We start from the raw sequence: 16,121 nt of genomic DNA, 5'->3' as shown, positions 1-16,121 counted from the left end.
ATAGATGCTATCCTTAACTCTTTGCCTCCTTCCTTTAATCCGTTCATCATGAACAATAACATGAACAGGCTGAAGGTCAGCTTACAAGAGCTCAGCAATATGTTGCAAAGAGCTGAAGAACTGATTAGAAAGGATGAGCCTATAGCCATGCTTGTTGAAACTGGCAAGACAGGCAAGAGAAAGAGGAAGGCAAAGAAGCCTAAGAAGAAAGCCACTAAGAGCAAGAAGCAGAAGAAAGACAAAGCATCAGATGCCTGTCACTTCTGCAAGAAGACCGGCCACTGGAAAAGGAACTGTCCTGCCTACCTGGAATCCAAGAAAGGTAACTTCGAAACTTGTGTTATAGACACCAATTTGTTGGTAGCTTCTGCATCCTGTTGTATTGACTCCGAGGCTTCAACTCATGCTTGTAATTCACTGCAGGGGTTCAAGGTAAGTAGAAGGCTGAGTGAAGGAGAAGTCACACTCTACTTGGGGACTACTGCAACTGTTGCAGCCGTGGCCATAGGAACCGTGGAGTTAATTTTTAGAGAAGGAACAATTGTATTGAAAGACTGTCTTTATGTGCAAAATTTAAGGAGAAATTTGATTTCTGTTTCAAAACTGTGTGCAGATGGTTATTCTGTCTTCTTTAGTAATATGATTACTATTAAAAGAAACAACAGATTCATCGCATACGGGGAACTAGAGAACGGTCTCTATGTTCTACATCCTTCTCTAGAAACTAACATAACTGAAACTTCGTCGGCTGAAATCCCCAAGAAGAGAGCCCGTGATACAGTTAATCCCACGTGTCTGTGGCATTATCAAATTGGCCACATCGGTGTCGACCGAATTACAAGATTGGTAAAGGATGGTCCTTTGGATTTTCTAACTGTTGAAGATCTTCCCACTTGTGAGCCTTCCCTACAAGGCAAGATGACAAAACGGCCATTTAACGATAAGCCTGAAAGATGTACAGGCACACTTGACCTAATACATACTGATGTATGTGGTCCCCCGAGTGTTAGGACACGAAATCAACACATGTATTTCATCACCTTCGCAGATGATTTTTCACGATTCGGTTACGTGTATCTAATGAGACACAAGTCTAAATCCTTTGAAAAGTTCAAAGAGTTTAGACAAGAGGTCAAGAAACAGTTAGGGAGAGAAATTAAGGCCCTTAAGTGGATAGGGTCTAGGCCCAATCCTATCAGCTGATCCATCTCAGAATTTTCCCCTTAAGTGACTAATCAAATTAGCCCAGTTCGAAATGGGCTTAAGGCCCATTTAAGGTTCTGTATTCATTTAGCCTTCCAAACTGTTGCCCATGGGTTTAACCCAGCCTTTGTTACAAGGCCTAGCCGAATACACTGTTATGGACAGTGCACCCCCTGAAACCCATCAGATGGGCTCTATGGGCCCAATACTTACCCTAAGTGGTCCCTGGGCCAAGCCACCTTGTAACACCCAGGGACTGTGGGCAGATGCAAGATTAGCTCATCAGGTATTATCCTCAATGGTCTTACACTTAACCTCTCAGCCCATAATGATCATACACTGCCCGACAAGAGAGGACCTCTCCCTCGGCTGCAAGGAACAGTATTGCACTCTCTCTTATATGGATCCCGGGAATTAAAACCTTTTGCAAATCATTTCGAAACCATAATATATATACTTTTATATCTCATATAAAATATATTTTGCAAAACAAATCTCAATGATTGAAATCGGCTGCCGGCAGTCTTGGTTTCCATTAGTGAGAGTGCATCCCCAATCTTTACCTTTGTTCAACAAAGGGGCTGATCCTATCACTATGATCACCCACTCAGATGAATTCTCAGACTGTCCCAACATACCCAGGTTTTGACCCTCGCTAAGGATCTCACTGATTGGTACATCAAAGACATCCCAATCTGACATCTAGTGTAGTATCATAATCGAGTCTAGGAGTCGGGTATAACTTTCCAGTTTTGCCCATCAATCTCCAAGGTCCAGGGCAATACTAGAAATCTGGTTCAGTTCAAAGATTCAATTAATCCTACACTGTAAGTGCCTAGGGTCTCACCCCGGCAACTGAGACAAGCCACCCCAACCGACTTGGTGGCACCACAGTGTCAGCCTTGTCAGGATTGGTCTCTCCAGACCGACCCACTGGCTATGAACATTCTAAATTAACACGAGTCTCATTAAGTATCCAGTTTGAGGGTATTACACAGAAACATACCAAGGGAACATTAATCAAATATGCACTTTTATTCATTTACAAAAAACTCATAAAATACATCATCTTGATTGAAGCTAAGGGCATACAAAACTGTCTAACAGGAGTGTAGGACGGAGCAGAATCAACAACATTCTTCACAAGAACTGGATCCTTTGCAAGTACCCACTGGACAGGAGGTGAGCACAACTTCTTTTCAATTCTTTCACAATCTACTGAAATCAAGAATGCTTCTTGATGACTCCCACGTGAGTGGAGATGAGCTGCTAATGGCGGCAACGGCAAGAAGGAGGCGGCAGGGAGAAATTGGCACAGTCTCACTGTATGCTAATTTCTCTCTTCTCTGTTGTATCTATATCTCAGATGAGTGTGTTTTGAGGTTGCTGCTCCCTCCTCCTTTTATAACCCTAAAAGTATCCGATCCTTATCCTATTAGGAGATGTTGATTCCCCTTAAGTGATAAGGTAGATTCCTTATCTAATCTGCAGATCATGATCAACCTTCCTAATTTGATTAGGCGTTTCCAGTTTTAAATCATATTCAAATCTGGACTCTTACTGAGTGGATAGGGACTTTCCCTTATTTTTTAGGGCTGGTCCATATCTCAAATTCACATCATTCAAGCCAATCTAGTTAGCCCAGCTTGTATTGGGCTTTTGGCCCATCAAGTGCATGTGCTCACTTAAGCCTTCCAAATTGCTGCCCGGTTGGGCTTTCTCTATATGGCGTGGGACCCAAATGTTGATCTACACATCAGCCACAAGGGTTCAGCCCAGCCTTTGCCACAAGGTCTATCCAAATTCACTAGAAAGCCTAGTGAACCCCTTGAGCCATTCATATGGACTCTATGAGCCCAATACTTACACTAAGTGGTCCTTGGGCGAAGTCACCTTGTAACACCTAAGGATTGTGGGAAGATGCAAGATTAGCCCATCATGTTTAACCCTCAAAGGCCTTACACTTAACCTCTCAGCCCAAAATGATCAAACACTGCCCGACAAGGGAGGACCTCTCCCCGACTGCAAGGTACAGTGCTGTACTCTCTTTTTACATGGACCCCGGGGATTAAAACCTTCTGCAAACAATTTTGGAAACCTATATATATATATATATATATATATATATATATATATTATATTTTGCAAAACAAAATTTCAATGATTGAAATCAACTGCCTGTAGTTTTGGTTTCCATTAGAGAGAAAGCATTTCCCCGATCATTACCTTTATCTGACAAAGGGGCTGATCCTGTCACTATGATCACCCACTCATGTATGCCAAATTATTTATAGACCCACTCATGATCACCCAGTCTAGAAAAATAAAAAAAAATTATTTATTGACTGAATGAATAGAAATTGCAAAAAGAATGCGCAGACAATCTGTGCCAAATCTGCACTTCGATCTCCAAGTACAAACAACCCAATAAATCAAGAAATAAATAAAGAACATGTCTAAATCAATTTCAGATTTATAAAATTAATTTTAGATCAATCACCCCACAACCATAAACAATTTTCTAGAAATAAAAATAATCTACGTAGATTCGGGAAGAACACCTTCTGCCCATTTGCACAGGTTCAGATATGATTTTTATTTGATTCAAGATTCAAACCTGGCTCTGATACCACTGAAAGAATGGTAAGATCCATCATATGGGCGTCAAAGAGGGTGCAGAATGGGTGGGCGAATTTCAAAAATTTCTTACCTTTCTTCGAACTGGGAATCACATTCCCTATATTTAGAATACAGTATTCAAGGATCTAACTTGAACCAAAACTGAACCAAATCTGAACCAAAAGAGAAGGGAAGGGATATACCTGATTCGGAGAAACAATATCTCCCAATGTTGGTGTTCACACCCAAAAAAAACTTCCAAGAACCACTCCCACTGAAGATGACACAGTGATGATGAAGTAAAACCAATAGTGTTCGTCCCACGAACCAGGTCCTTCTGAAGAACTCGATGGAAGCAATGAGCACTACACACGACCAGTCTTTCAGCAAAGACTGATATCAAGAAGCTTTCTTGATCTTTTCCCTCACATAGATATTGAACTGGCAGTAGATGGCAACAGCTGCTGGAGGAGAAGACTAGAGAAGAAGGTAGCGAACTGCTTTCTCCTCTCTAGGGTTTCTTTGAGATCCAATCTCTAGTTGCACAGCGTTCTCTACGAAATCCCTTAAGGACCGAATTATTGTAATCCGAATTAGGGTTTCTCCTCTTTCTTTCTTAGTGATTAAGAATCCTCCTAATCCCATTAGGAGTTATCCTAATCCAAATCTATATTTGGATAAGTAGTCTTCTTAATCCTACCTGTAGATTAGATCAGCCCACTCCTGATCTTATCAAGAGGTTACCAGATTCAAATCTTAATTTGAATTTGGTCTCCATGAGTGGATAAGGTTAAGACCCAATCCTTTTGGCTTGACCTAACCTTAGATCCGCCCCTTTAAGTGACTGATCAAATCAGCCCAGTTCAAAATGGGCTTTAGGCCCAATGTATATCAAGCGCTCAATAGGCTTCCAAATTGCTACCTAGTTGGGCTTTTTTGTATGGCATGGGACCCAAAAATTGATCTAAACATCAGCCACATGGGTTCAACCCATGTGAAAGCCCAGTGAACCCCTTAAGCCCATCACATGGACTCTATGGGCCCCACACTTACACTAAGTGGTCCCTAGGCCAAGCCATCTTATAAAAACCCAGGGACTGTGGGCAGATGCAAGATTAGCCCATCAGGTATAACCCTTAATGGCCTTACACTTAACCTCTCATCTCATAATGATCAAACACTGCCCAACAAGAGAGGACCTCTCCCTCGGCTACAAGGAACAATAGTCTGAGCATGTGAGATAGCTGACCAGAATTGGGTCTCTCCCCTCTTAATGCTATTAATAGATTAAATCCTAAGAGCTTGTTTAGGACTGTCTATTAATAAGAGAAATCAAAGAGCTTGTTTTGGTTGTCGAATAATACGAGTAGAGGCTGGCTGTTAGAGCTTGTTAATGGCTATAACCAACTTATTCGTAAACATATGAATTTATCCTTGCATCGAGGATCAATGATAAGAATCAAAGCGGAACTTGTCCCTTCAACCGGAAGCTATCACCCATCGATTTGATCCTTGCTTTCTGTTATTTTCTATTATTTTCTTTATTTCATCTTATTTTCTTATCTTCACAACCCCCTACTTCATTCACTTGGAAATAAATCCACCCAATCCCTCTGCCTACTTCATTCGAGCAGGACTTTTATCTTTGGTTGGATTCGACACCTACCAAATTTTGGCTCTTTTGCCAGGGATTGGTGTCTTAAGTAGATTTATTTCCTTTTGCTTGGTTTATGCCTCGTTCTTCTCATGTAGGTGAACTCCACTACGATCCTGAGATTAAAAACATAGTTCGCCGCTTGAGGAAAGAAGCCAAGCAACATCGCAACCAAACAGCATCACTCCCATCTCTCGGGGTGAAGTCGGTTGCAGAGATCGTTGAGCTGTCTAACCACGCTGAAGAAGAAATCATGGCCAACATCGAAGAGAGAACTCTTAGAGAGCTAGCCGAACTAGATCTGCACCAACAACCACTCTGCATCAAATATGCAGATCTAGCGGTAACTTTCAATCTCAAATCTGGTCTTATCCACTTCCTACTTTTTGTGCACCAACAACACTTAAGCATGAAACCTCAAGGTGTTACCGAGGAACAGATCAAGCTGCGTGCCTTTCCTTTCTCATTAGCTGATAAAGCTAATGATTGCCTTTCCTTCCTTCCCTGCCTCTCGAGCTGCTAACATCAGAAAGGAGATCTATGGTATAAGACAATTCAGTGGGGAAACTCTCTACGAATATTGGGAGAGATTTAAGCAACTCTGTGCCAGCTGTCTGCAACATCAGATTCCTGACCAGCTCCTTATCCAATATTTCTACAAAGGGTTATTGCCGATGGATAGGAGTATGATTGATGCAGCAAGTGGAGGTGTGTTGGTGACCAAAACTCCTACCCAAGCAAGAGAATTAATCTCAAACATGACAGCCAATGCACAACAGTTCGGCATTAGACAGGATTCCTTTCCAAGGAGGGTCAATGAGGTAAGCACTTCTTCCATTGATCAAAGACTAGACACTCCTACGACTCTTGGGGACAAATTGGTGGTAGGTCATGTACAACAAGCAAAGACATGCTGCATTTGTTCATTTATGGGTCAACCAACCGACATGCGCCCTACACTTCAAGATGAACCCTATGAACAAGCCAATGCTGTTGGAGGCTTCCCAGAAAAGAGATACGATCTCTATTCAAATATTTACAATGCAGGATGGAGGGATCATCCTGAAGTGATGAGAGATCCATCGTATGGATGCCCAATGATATCGGAATAAGGGGGCGAATTTCAAAAATTTTTCTCTCCCTTCAATTGGGAATCGCATTCCCTATTTAGAAAATCATATTTTTAAGGATCATTCTTGAAACATAAACTGAACCAGATCTGAGCCAAAAGGAGTGGAGAGGATTATTCCTGATACAGAGACATAATATCTCCCATTGAAGGTGTTCACACCCAAGGAAGGATCCAAAGACTGCTCCCACAGAAGATGACGCAGTGTAGGATGGAGCAGAATCAATAGTGTTCTTCTCCAAGAACTCTGTCCTTCGCAAGAAACAGTAGGATGGCACGTGGGCACAGCTTCCTATCAATTCTTCCCCAAAGAATTGAAGTCAAGATCGAATCTTGACTTCTCCCACAACTGGAGATCAAACTGGCAAACAGGGGCAGCAAGAACAGGGAGGCGGCAAGAAAGAATTCTGCAGAGATGCTTAATTCTTCCTTCTGTGATTTCAGCACTCAAGAAGATGTGAATATCTCATTCATCTAAAAGCTATCGGCCCCTCCTTCTTTTGTTAATTCCAAGGATCATCTCCTAATCCAATTAGGAACTGCTTATCCAAATCATATTTGGATCAGAACTTTCTTTAGCTAATAGGGATAAACCCTTATCTTATATGTAGATTGGATTAGCTTTCTCCTAATCTCATTAGGAGGTTTCTAGATCTGAACCACATTCAGATTTGGACTCTCTGAGTGGATAGGGTCAACACCCTATCCTATTTGCTAATCCATCTTAGAATTTGCCCCATAATTAACTAATTAAATAGCCCAGTTCGAAATGGGCATTAGGCCCATTAAGCTTATGTACTCACTTAACCTTCCTAACTGCTGCCCTATTGGGCTTCCTTGTATGGCATGGGACCCAAGCATTGATCTACACATCAGCCACATGGGTTCGGCCCAGCCTTTGTTACAAGGCCAAGCCGAATACACTGTTATGAATAGTGCACGCCCTGAAACCCATCAAATGGGCTCTATGGGCCCAACAATTACCCTAAGTGGTCTCTAGGCCATGCCACCTTGTAACTGTTACACAGTCTTGTATGCCCTTAGCTTCAATCAGATTTGATGTACTTTTGTTATTTAGTGGAAATAAATTAAAGTGCATGTTTGATTCATGTTGTTTGGTATAATTCTATGTAAGACCCTAAAACTGGACACTTATAGAAACTTGAGTTAGTTTTAAATGTTTATAGCCATTGGATAAGTCTGAGGAGATTTATCCTGCCAAGGCTGATACTGGTGTGCCACCAAGTGTTGGGATAGCTTGTTTCGGCCATTAGGGTAAGATCCAAGGCACATGCAATATGGGATTGCTTGAACCCTTGAACCGGACTAGATTTCCAGTATTGCCCTAGACCTTGGAGACGGATGGGCAAAACTGGAAAGTTACACCTGACCCCTAGACTCGATTATGACACATCACTAGGTGTCGGATCGGGCTGTCTTTGATGTGTCAATCAGTGAGATCCTTAGTGGGGGTCAAAACCTGGACATGTTGGGGCAGTCTGAGAATTCATCTGAGTGAGTGGTCATAGTGACAGGATCAACCCCTTTGTCGGACAATGGTAATGATCGGGAATGCACTCTCTCTGATGGAAACCAATCTACAGGCAGTTGATTTCAATCGTTGGAATTTTATTTTGCAAAAATAAGATATATATATATGTGTGTGTGTGTGTGTGTGTGTGTTTGTGTGTATGTATGGTTTCAAAAGATTTGCCAAAGGTTTTAATTCCCGGGATCCATGTGAGTAGAGAGTGTGACACTGTTCTTGCAGCCGAGAGAGAGGTCTTCTCTTGTCGGGCAGTGCTTGATCATTAAGGGCTGACAGGTTAAGTGTAAGACCATTTAGAATAATACCTGATGGGACAATCTTGCACCTGCCCACAGTCTTTATAAGATGGCTTGGCCCAAGGACCACTTAATGTAAGTTTTGGCCCCATAGGGTCCATGTGATGGGCTCAAGGGGGTCACTGAGTCTTTCAGTGAATTCGGCTGGGCCTTGTAATAAAGGCTGGGCCGAACCCATGTGGTTGGTGTGTAGATCAATGATTGGGTCCCACGCCATACAAAGAAGCCCAACTGGGCAGCAGATGGGAAACTAGTTAAACACTGAACACTTAATGGGCCAAAAGTCCATTTCGAACAGGGCTGGTATGATCACCAGTTCATAGGGCGAATCTGAGATTAGTGTTAGTAAAAGGATTGGGTCTTTGACCTTATCCACTCTAAAAGACCAAATTCAAATTAGATTTGAATCTGTTAACCTTCTGATAAGATCAGGAGTTAACTAACTTAATCTACAGATAGGATTAAGATTGACCTCTATCCAAATACTGATTTGGATTGGGATAACTCCCAAAATATTGGGAGGTTTCTTAATCAAGAAGAAAGAGGAGAAAACCCTAGCAAAAATATCAGATTTCGAACTAGGGGGTTTGAGTAAGTAAGAAACACATCCTACAATCTGAGATTTGATCTCTTAGAGACTCCAGAGAGAAGAGACAGTTCTGCCCTATTCGTCCTTGGACTTCTCCTCCTTTAGCCGCCGCCACTACCTGTTGGAAGATTGGATCTTTGCAGCAACAGGATGTCAAGAAAGCAGTTCTTGACAATAGTCTTGCTATATAGACAAAACGATTTGGTGTTCAAGGTTTCCAGAGGGTTCTTGTGAAGAATCCAGTGTGTAGGACGCACCCTGCTGGTTCCGTTCCATCCACAGCTGTGTCATCTTCAGCAGGAGCGGATCTTGGTTACTTCTTTGGGCGTGAACACCAACTTTGGGAGATATTATTTCTCCGGATCAGATATAATCGAAGCCAAAGCTCCCCTCCTCTCGGTTCCATCCCCCTTGTCTTCCGAACTCCTGGCAGTCCCGATGCTCAAGGATTTCAAGCTCCCCCAACTTGACAAGTATGACGGGTCGTTCGACCCGAATGATCAACCAAAAGGGTGAGGGCACACCCTAAAACAGAAAGAGAGAAGGAGAGCCTTCCAGTCAAGAGGACACCCGAAGAAAAAAGGAAACAGCTCGGGGTGCAAAGCCGGGTCAGTTTTTCCGAGCTCCTGCTCCAGAGCGAGCTGAATCCTTCATGTTTCCTTTTGGTTCAGATTTGGTTTGTTTATGGTTCAAGTAGGATCCTTGAATAATGTATTCTAAATTTAGGGAATATGATTCCCAGTTGGAAGAAGGTAGGAAATTTTTTTTGAAATTTACCCTCCATTCCGCACCTTTCTTGGCATCCATTAGATGGATCCTACCATTCTTTCAGTGGTATCAGATCCACAAGTTCGAATCTTGAACCAAAAGAAAATCTGATCTGACCCTGCGCAGATGAACAGAAAATGTTCTGCCAAGATCTGCGCAGATTGCTTTCCTTTTTTTTTTTCAAGAAATGGTTTCTTGTTAAGGGCGTTTGATCTGAAATTAATTTTGTTAAATCCAAAAATTTATTTAGAATTGTTCTTTATTAATTTTTTATTTAATGGATTGTTCGAACCTAGAGATCGCAATGCAGATTTGGCATAGATAGTCTGTGCACCCTTTTTTCTTCCTTTTATTAATATTTGGTCTATAAATAATTTTTTTTTTATTTTTCTAGACTGGATGTATAGGATTTGATCAAGAATGTCCAATATGTCTTTGGCAAGTTCGATCTGATCGAACTGCCTCTGTATCGGGTTGTCCAAGGAGGCAATGATGTAACACCGGGCAGGAGAGTTTTTCTCCTCCCATTCTTGATAGTGTCTCCTTCGGGCCTATCACCCGGACGCTCTGGGGCAGGATTCTTTGCCACTTTGTCCAGCTTTTCAGAAGCTAGGACTAGCATAAGGTTCCTGTACCAGTCAGCATAGTTTGGGCCCTTCAACTTGTTGTCATCAAGCAGTTTGTAAAAGATCCGTTTGCCATTTTCTGATAAAAGAGCAAACAGTCCACAACCTAATTTAATTCATGTTCATTTCATAGATATGGATTTTAATCTACGATCCATTTCCATTTATTCGCCTCTGAGATTTCCCTCCTTTCTCAGTGATGGAGACTACGGGTTGTCTCTGGAAATGTGGGAAATTACATAGGGTGCATGGAGCCAATTGTTTCAGCTGCATAACCCCACCACCTTTCTGTGGAGGATCATATCCACTCATCATATGAGTTTTCCCTTTGGCCTCTGTCAGACAAGGTTCAGAGCCGTTTTCAGGTAAACCTTTCTGCCCAATGAGTGCTTACCCATCATATTCGTGAACGCCAAGGTACCGTGAGAGAGTTCCCATTTTTTGGTGAAGCCCCTCCCACATCGGTCTATGACGCCCCTATCATCTTATGAAACACTCAAACAAGCCCAACAGCAAAGGGATAGCCCATTTTCTAGTGTGTTTCCTCATTACTGAAGGGCCCATCCTCATGCAAATGATGGAAGGCCTTTAGAGAGTTCATCATATGAATCTCCCTATCACATGCACTCATATTAGCTGGAGGGAACAAAATTACGCCTAGTTTGATTTAAGTCAAACCAAAGTGGCTCCTACTGACTTTCATAAAGCCAGATTTCGGTGGGCCTTGAATCGGCTACGGTTCCGCACGTAACCTCTTGATGAGGTGTGGGGCCCACCACTGAGGGAAGTCATCCAATGACTAAAAGGGACACCATGGCAATGATGTGCATTCAGCCATGGTGTGCGCAAGAGCCACTGTGGAATGAGCATGGGCCAAGAACTTATGGCCCATGTACGTAGCACATCACACATCTATACATCTCATGCAGGGATAAATTGATCCAATCAATTAATTATCTGTAAGGCCCGTTGGAAGCCCGTTAAAATTCCATAATATTAACCATTAGTATTATCTAGGTATATGGGCTGAATTAGGGTTACCCAGTTCGGCCCATATAGCTTTATCCTTTAAAATGGGCTTTTGCAGTTTTAACTATTTAAAACTGGGCCTTTACAGGCTGGGCCGAATTAACCATTTAATTAAATATCAATCCTTAGACCCATTAGTGGGAAATTAGGACTGACTTTCAGCCTTGATTAAACCTTAGAATTGGTCCAAACAGTTTGAACCAATCTCGGTTCGAATGGGTCTAGGGTTTGATTTTTAATTAAATCCTTAATTCAAGAAAATAATATGAAATTAAATACTAATTTTTAATTAAATCTTTATTTACAGACCCAAAAATAATTCAAGAACTGCAAAATCGCAGGTTCCCTGCGCATACCAAGAATTCGATCTCCTCTTGTACGAACAGCCCATAAATCAAGAAAATCATAAAAAACAATTCTAAATAATAATCAGATTTATTTAAAATTAATTTCATATTATTTGCCCATCTGTTTTGGGAACAAATTTCCCAAAAACCATATATGCGCAAATTGGGTAGAACGCATTCTCCCTAATTGTGCAAGTTCAGATCTGAAATAGAATGGTTCAAGATTTGAACCATGGCTCTGATACCACTGAAGGGATGAGAGATCCATCCCATGGATGCCCAAAGATTGCGGAATAAGGGGGCGAATTTCAAAAATTTTTCTCTCCCTTCAACTGGGAATCACATTCCCTATTTAGAAAATCATATTTTCAAAGATCATTCTTGAACATTAAACTGAACCAGATCTGAACCAAAAGAAATAGGAGAGAATTATACCTGATACGGACGGAGAAGTAATATCTCCCAACGATGGTGTTCACGCCCAAGGAAGAAGGATCCATAGACTGCTCCCATTGAACAGGGCGCAGTGCAGGATAGAGCAGAATCAGTAGAGTTCTTCCCCAAGAACTCTGTCCTTCGCAAAAATCAGTAGAATGGTACGTGAGCACAGTTTCCTTTTCAATCCTTTCTCAAAGAACTGATGTCAAGATCCAGTCTTGACTTCTCCCACAACTGGAGATCGAACTAGCAAACAGTGCGGAAAGAACAGGGAGGCGGTAAGAGAGTATTCGCAGGGTGCAGAATTCTCTCTTCTTGATTTCAGCACTAAAGAGGATCTGATGTATATCACCTAAAGGCTACCGCCCCCTCCTTCTTTTGTTAACTTAAAAGATCAGCTTTTAATCCCATTAGGAGCTGCTTATCCAAATCATATTTGGATCAGCCTTCTCTTCTAGTGATAAGGATAAACCCTTAATCCCCTAGAGGGCGGATCTACTAGAGTTCAGACTTCATTGGTCTCCATCGAGTCTATCTCAGCTCTCATAGCCTCCACCTACTTCTAGGAATCTATGTCTAACATAGCCTCCGCATAAGTCACGGGATCCTCCTCACCAGTCAAGGCTTCCACCCGGTAACTATCCTGTTCATAACCATATCTGACCGATGGCCTGGATCTTCTAGGTTGGTTACTACCTAGAACTTGTGGGACTTCTCCCACTGCCCCTGAGCTTTCCTCATCAAGGACTATTTCCTGATGATGGGTGTCCAGGATGTAATTGGTCTCTAAGAACTAGGCATTTCGACGGCAGAACACTTTCTTTTTACTTGGGTCATAAAATAGATAACCCACGGAATCTTTTGGGTAGCCTATAAATAGGAAACGACTGGTCTTGGATTCCAACTTGTCCACACTCGTTCTTTTAACATGCGCAGGACTACCCAAAATCTTCAAGTGTCTTACACTTGGCTTCCTTCTAGAGTTCATATGGAGTTTTCGGAACCGATTTGGTTGGAACCCGACTCAGCACGTAGATAGCAGACTGTAATGCATATCCCCAAAAGGATGTGGGTAATTCCGAGCATACGAGAAGTGACCAGACCATGCCCAACAAGGTCCTATTCCTCCTCTCTGAAACATGGTTAAGTTGAGGTGTAGCAGGAGGAGCTAATTGTGACACTATCCCGTTGACCTTCAAGTAGTTCCTGAATTCGTTAGAGAGATACTCACCACCTCGATCCGATCAAAGGGCCTTAATTTCTCTCCCTAACTATTTCTCGACTTTCTGTCTGAACTCTTTGAACTTTTCAAAGGATTAAGACTTATGTCTCATTAGGTACACATAACCATACCGAGAATAATCATCCGTAAATGTAATGAAATACACGTGTTGGTTAGGATTCCTAACACTCAAGGGGCCACATACATCAGTATGTATTAGGTTAAGTGTGCTTGCACATCTTTCCGGCTTGTCGTTAAATGGCTGCTTAGTCATCTTGCCTTGGAAGCAAGGCTCACAAGTGGGAAGATTTTCTGTGGTTAAAAAATCTAGAGGACCATCCTTTACCAGTCTTGTGATTCGTTCAACACCGATATGGCCAAGTCAGTAATGCCAGAGGCATGTGGGACTTACTATATCATGAGTCATTTTCTTGAGATTTTTGACCGACGTAGTTTCAGTTAAGTTAGTTTCCATAGAAGGATGTAGAACATAGAGACCATTCTCCAGTTCCCCGCATGCGATGAATTTATTATTCCGTTTAACGGTAATCACATTACTAAAATAAACAGTATATTCATCAGCACACAGTTTAGAAACAGAAATTAAATTTCTTCTCAAGTTTTGTACATAAAGACACTCTTTAAGTACAAGTACTCCTTCTCTAAAGACTAATTCTACAGTTCCTATTGTCGAAACTGCAACACTTGCAGTCATCCCCAAGAACAGTGTCACTTCTCCTTCACTCAGTCTTCTGCTAACTATGAACCCCTGCAGTGAGTTACACACGCATGAGTTGAAGACCCTGAGTCAACACACTATGACACAAACACAAGTTTCGATGTTACCTTTCTTAGATTCTAGGTAGGCAGGACAGTTCCACTTCTAGTGGCCAGCTGCTTACAGAAGTAACAGACATCAGATACCTTGTTCTTCTGCGCGGTCATGAATAGTTTCAAGACCTTCTGTCAGGTAGAACGATTATGCTCTTCATACATTGTCATTAGACTATCCAATATGTCCTTGGCTAGTTCGATCTAATCGAACTGCCCCTGTATTGAAATGTCTAGTGAGGCAATGACAAAGCAGCAAGCTAGGGAGTTCTTATCCTCCCAATCATGGTACTCCCTCCTTCGGGCCTCAGAAGCCGTATCACCCAGACGCTCTGGGGCAGGATTTTTCACCACCTTATCTAACTTTTTGGAAGATAGGACCAGCATAATATTTCTGTACTAGTCGGAATAGTTTGGGCCCTTAATCTTGTTATCGTCTAAAAGCTTTGCGAATTAACCGTTTGCCATTTTCTGATAAAGCAGCAAAGACGTTAGTCCATAACATTAATTTGATTCATGTTACCTACATAGAAACGGTTTTTAATCTATGTTCCATTCCCATTTGTTCATCTCTGAGATTTCCCTCCTACCTCAGTGACAGAGATGGCGAAATGTCTTTGGAAATGTGGGAAATCACATAGGGTGCATAAAGCCAACTGTTTCAGCAGCAAAACACCACCACTTTTCTGTTACGGATCATATCCACTCATCGTATGAGTTTCCCTTTGGCCTCTGTAAGACAAGGTTTAAAGATGTTTTCAAGTAAACCTTTCTGTCTAGTGAATGCTCACCCATCATATTCAGGTTATGCCAAGGTACCGTGAGTGAGTTCCCATTTTCTGGTGAAGCCCCTCCTACATCGGTCTATGATGCCTCTATCATCTTATTAAACACTCTGACAGATCCAATAGCAAATGGATAACCCAATTTTATGGTGTGTTTCCTCATTACTAAAGGACCCATCATTGTGCTAATGACGGAAGGCCTTTAGAGAGTCCATCATATGGATCTCCCTATCACATGCACTCATATTTGCTAGAGGGAACAAAATTATGCCCTAGTTCTAATTTAGGTCAAACCAAAGTGGCTCCCACTGACTTTCATAAAGTCAGATTATTGGTGGGCCTTAATCGGCTAGGGTTTCTGCATGCGTCCCTTTTCAGGGTCATGGGGCCCACCAAATAAGGAGGGGTCATCCAATGACCTTATGGGACACTATGGCAATGATGTGCATTCAGCCATGGTGATCGCAAGAGCCACTAACGAGTCATCATGGGCCAGGCCATGGTCGCAGCACATCAAACATCCACGCATCGTATGAAATGGAAGAATTGATCCAATCAATTAACTACTGTAAAGCCCATTAACCAGCCCATTTAAATCAAAACATTAATTATTAATGTTGTCTAGGTATATGGGTTGAATCACAGTAAGCAGTTCGGCTCATATAGCTTTTCTCACAAGAGTGGGCTTTTGCAGTCCAAATTAATCCCTGCAATTGAACATCAGATTCGGAACAACAAGTGTGATGTGGGACCCAAACTGGGCTTTAGGCCCATTAAGGTTCTATGCTCACATAGCCTTTCTAACTGCTGCCTAGTTGGGCTTCCTTGTATGGCGTGGGACCCAAACATTGATCAACACATCACCCACATGGGTTCAACCCAGCCTTTGTCACAAGGCCTAGCTGAATACACTGTTATGGATAGTGCACCCCTTGAAACCCATCGCATAGGCTCTATGTGCCTAACACTTACCCTAAGTCGTCCCTGGGCCAAGCCACCTTGTAACACCCAAGGACTATGGGCTGATGCAAGATTA

The sequence above is a fragment of the Nelumbo lutea genome, chromosome 7, assembly GCF_056320005.1.
Source record: "Nelumbo lutea isolate HS-2025 chromosome 7, American lotus-T2T, whole genome shotgun sequence".
Lineage (NCBI taxonomy): Eukaryota > Viridiplantae > Streptophyta > Magnoliopsida > Proteales > Nelumbonaceae > Nelumbo > Nelumbo lutea.
Note: the sequence above shows the minus strand (reverse complement) of the source record.